The 4,910-nt window shown below is 39.2% G+C and overlaps 1 long non-coding RNA gene across 1 annotated transcript; it reads right to left on the reverse strand.

The window, feature by feature from the left end:
* On the reverse strand, window positions 3,136-4,553 carry LOC109948896. The gene is made up of 2 exons (XR_002271344.1): window positions 4,443-4,553; window positions 3,136-3,952 (listed from the first exon to the last, which is right to left on the reverse strand). It is a non-coding gene; the product is annotated as an uncharacterized LOC109948896 (long non-coding RNA).

The following is a 4,910-nucleotide window of genomic DNA, read 5'->3' on the forward strand; positions in this document are numbered from 1 at the left end:
TTTTAAAATTAATTGCAGCCACACGAATATTTAAAAAAAAAAGAAAAGCTATTGGTGATATGCATCCAACAGAAAATGCAATCATATTCAGCGTTGAAATAAGAATAATGTGCAGAACTTTCTGGTTGATGACTTAAAGTGGACTTCATGGAAAATGGCAAGTGCAGCTTGTGGAATACTTGGGTTTCCATTTATGTCAATAGTGCAACCATCTGAGGAGGAGCTTTGAAGGACGGAGCAAACGAGATTGATATTTTTCTTCATTATGAATCATTTGCCGATCAAGAGCTTTGAAAGAGGCAACAAACATGTTCTGGTTTTTTTGTCATTATAATGTTTGTAGTCTTTTTGGGGTTGGATGTAAGCTTTTCTATTTAGATGAATAGTTGTTGGGGTCAACTTCTGCAATTTATTGAAGTTCATAATCAGCTTTCCATGATTTAATTTCATATATCTTTAATCACGGCTGATGAAGGTTGACAAGACCCGATCCAAATTCCGCTTTGGAATCCGAGTCAGACCCTGTGCGTGTCCGACACCTGGCGAATGTCGGGCACAAATGACCTATTTGCCCTTCTATACAAAACACGATAAAATAACAGGGTTGACTTCTACCGAAAAACCGGCAGAGTTTCCCTTGTAACTGGCTCAATACCAAAACATTTTTACCTGCCAAACAAGTATACATATATACAACCAACTGCCAGCATACGTATATATACATTCCAACAGTTCAATTCTCAGTCTAGGGCAAAATATCAGAGCGACTACTAAGAATTTACAAAGGAGTGAATCCTTTTACAAACAAAAATCCTACATCAGAAGAAAGGCGCGGAAGATGAGAAGTGGCCCGGTGGTGGATTCCTGTGCACGTCTACTGCCTGGGGGCGCAAAACAACAAAAAGGGTGAGTGGACCCAAAAACAAAGTTTAGAAAATAACATATGAACATACTAACCCCACTGTAAAAACAGTTATACAAACTAGCTTATTTTCTTTATTTCTAAAATCAATGCATGTATATAACTATACATTTGAAAACAGTTGAAAACTATCACCTAGGTGTACCCCTATTTCCGTCAAATCCTTATATCCGTCAATTCCTTGCATCACCGTGGGCGACACATACTCGCAGGTCTCAGTGACACGAAGTCAATCCGAGCCGCAACTCGCAGGATGCAGGGGACCGTAGTTCACCTGATCCGCATTACTCGCTCCACACGAATTCGAGTACCAAGGAACTCGTGGGGCAACTGTCAAGCATGCTGACTAAACCGAAGGCAACAAATATAATCCGAAGGCAACATTTAATATCTGGGTACAAGGTGGTTGAAGAAAATATCAAGTTTCTGAATTTCTGTAACCTTTAAACTTCTGCTGTCATTTATCTGATCATTAACTAGAATATCTTTTCCTATATGCTTTAAAGGAGATTTTACTCGGCAGCATGCAACATAAAATATTTTACAGAATAAAACAGCTGATAACTGAAACTGAACTGCTTAAATTCATTTATTAAAACAAAGAGTCCACTCATTGATAGTCCGAGCTCGCTGGACCTCTTGAAGGTCCCTCCTGCGGGTCAACTGGTGCCCGGGTGCCTGATTCAATGACCATAATATTCTTTTAATACAATATAGTATTATATTAAAAAAACCCTACCCCCGGCTCCTAAAAGTACGTGCATCAATTTAAAGTGATCCCCATGCCCATAAAAGCTTTCCTTCCACGTGGGATAGTTTAGCGGTATCTTGGGACTCAAATAGCGTTAAAGTCCAAAAAGTCAATCCGGGACCCCAAGGATCCATGACCTCACAATATGATCCGGAAGCCGCTAGAAGGTCCAATATATCTAGGACACATGTCCCGAGGGTAGTGATGTCGATCGGACGGTCGGATTGAGCACGATCATGTAATCGCATAATTTCTAAACCCTAGCCCTAGGGTTCGCGATTTCGGAGTATCCGGGACTCCGATTCACAATCCGTCAAATCCTACACGTTTCTGAAATTATCTAGAGTAACATATCTAAAATTGATTACGATCCAACGGCTCAACAGTATTGAACCCGATAATCGCACAATATGGAAAATCTGTTCGAGGCTCAAACGGTATCCAAATTGAGATCCATGAATTCCTATGTGCTCGTGACAACCTAAGGATCGCATTAGGACATAGTGTCACTGCACCACCCTCGCCCACGCGCTGCCGCACGCGCCGGCAGCGCTGGGTGTCCAAAGCGATTACGCATCGCCAGAAAATCTCAAAACCAAGGCTCCAAACTCCTACCCTAGGTATAACACCATATTTGGAACCACTTTTGTTCTTGGACCTACCCCAAAAACTGACCGGAAGTGGCCGAACACGGAGGCCAAAAATCGGCCGAATTTCCAATTCGAAAATTCATTATCTACACTAAGAACCGATTAATTCCTACTCAACAGGCAGCTAGAACAGCTCGAGAGGGTCAAAATCCATACCTGGCTCGTCCGATTTGGTTGAGAAATGAGAGAGAACGACGGCCGTGAAATTCCGGTCACACCGCTCGGTTTTCTGCAGTTTCTGGCGGCTGGAGTGGCTGACGGCGACGGAAACCAGGTGGGACGGGAAGAGGAGGCGATGACGGTTCGAATAAGACCGGTCTCGTGGCCGGTGGTGGTTTGTGGCGGCGACGGCGACTGTGAGAATCCGATCGGTGGGGGGAAAGAGAGAAGTCGCGACGGGAGAGAGAGAGAGAGAGAGAGAGAGAGAGAGAGAGAGAGAGAGAGAGAGAGAGAGAGAAACTGAGGGAGAAGAGAGAGAGTGAGGGTTTAAATCTGATTTTTTTCAAATTATCACTTTGCCCCTCGTGATATTTTAACCGTATTTTCTTCGTTGAAACTCCGATTTGAGCTCACTTCGTGTCTATGAACTCATTTCGTCGTGCTCTACGCAACGGTGTATGTGGAATTGTCAAATTCCTTTTCGGTCAAAAAGTCAACTTTTTGTTAATAAATTATTCCAAGGGCAAAATTGTCTTTCCTCATAATAAATTACTAATTAAATATGAATTTTAGGTTTGGGTCATTACAAAGGTTTAAAGTTATCAATTTGTTGTTAGAAGTAGAAAACATATCATTCGTTCTTTACTAGCTTCTTTCACAAGGGTTTTTTTTTTTTTTTTTTTTTTTTTGGACAAAGGGCTTTTCCTTATGTGCTTGTACAGAAATTGTGCCCTACAATTCATGTTGCTAAAAAATTCATGAACCAGTCTCGACCAGGGTACATAGCCATATTGTTGAAATCCAAGTGAACATCTTGCGCTTAATCCAAGAATCATACAACAATGAAGACAGAAAGCAACTCAATCTCGAATGGAATGAAATTTGTCAAAACAACTAAATATCGCCCAAAAGAAATCCATATGCCATATGCAATCCATATGCCTGCTCAAGTAATATCATCTAAATCAACAGCCAAGAAGCAAGCCAAGGCTTGATAGATTACCACAAACACTACATATTTTGGAGAAATAATCTTCCATTTGATACAAAGTACAGATGTAAGCAAATAAAGATGATAAGAGGCAAATTAGAAGATCATTTTATCACATAGAGAACGCAATATGACATATTGCATCAACAATTTTTATTAATACAACTAATTACAAAGTAACCAAACAAGATATACCTTAAAACAACCTTTGCTCATAGTTCAATAGAGTCGGATAAACAACAATTCATAAAGACTTGCACCATCTAACTGACCCTAAAAAAATTTCGAACCTCATATATTCCATTAATTCTTGTCTAATAAAAAATAACTCACATCTAACTGACCCTAAGAAGCTATACGGCTTAGATAACCTTAAAATGGATCTCTGTCAGTGCAATCATACAACACCAGAAATATGTTGAACACAAGTAAAACTGGATATCTTTTGCCACTACTCACTAGGAGTTCAAAACATCATCCTGAAAAAGACAAAGCAAATGAAAATAATTAATTCAATTTTATCAAGAACAGGCAAATTACATAGGTAGAAAATATGACTTTACTTACTCAAGATATATTATTACTTTGAATGAAAGCTCCATGCCAGGAAAAAATAATATTTAATATTCTTGTGGCTGTAATCAATTTTAAAACCCATATCAAATATCACAACAACAAGTAAATTGCATGAATTTTTTCAATCCCATTACAAATCTGGAGATGTAACCTCAACTTTTAGCAGAAATCTTCAAATCGATTTTAAAAAAACCATGTCAGATACCAGAACAACACAACAATAATAATTCACATGAATTTTTCCAAACCCATATTAAATCTGGAGATTAACCTCAACTCAGATTTTTAAAAACTTAGAAATCGACAAACCTAGATCGAAAAACCCTCGTACATCTCCAAATCGACGACTATAACCCAGATTTCGGAAGGAAAAAAAACCACGACAATGGATACCTTATAGAAATAGAAATCTCGCAAGGTCAGTTGGAAATGGTGGGTCATCATTTCATCTCAAGAGAGTGGGTCTTCTCTTAGGCTTGCAAGGGGTTCTTCCTTTTCCTTCGTTTCCCATATGAGATCCTGCGTGCCTTAGGTCTTCTCCAGCATTGGATGTCGGGTTATTTGGCACAAAACGGGTTAAAAGATGTAAAACAATCTCAGCCACACAAGATCATTAAAACAGATCCAACGGTTGAGCGCCACATCCCTCAAATAACACTATTTGAGGGATCCCTCAACTGAAGGGGACTGTATATATATATATATATATATAATTTAAATACATCCATACTTGTCACATCCAAATCACAGTTTTTGCAACCCCACACCACAAATGATCTGCTTGTCTATACATAAGCAAAATACTAGCCAAAAAGACAGGTAAAATGAAGGAGGAATGTTTAGTTCAATAACAAAAAGCCC

The sequence above is a fragment of the Prunus persica genome, chromosome G4, assembly GCF_000346465.2.
Source record: "Prunus persica cultivar Lovell chromosome G4, Prunus_persica_NCBIv2, whole genome shotgun sequence".
Lineage (NCBI taxonomy): Eukaryota > Viridiplantae > Streptophyta > Magnoliopsida > Rosales > Rosaceae > Prunus > Prunus persica.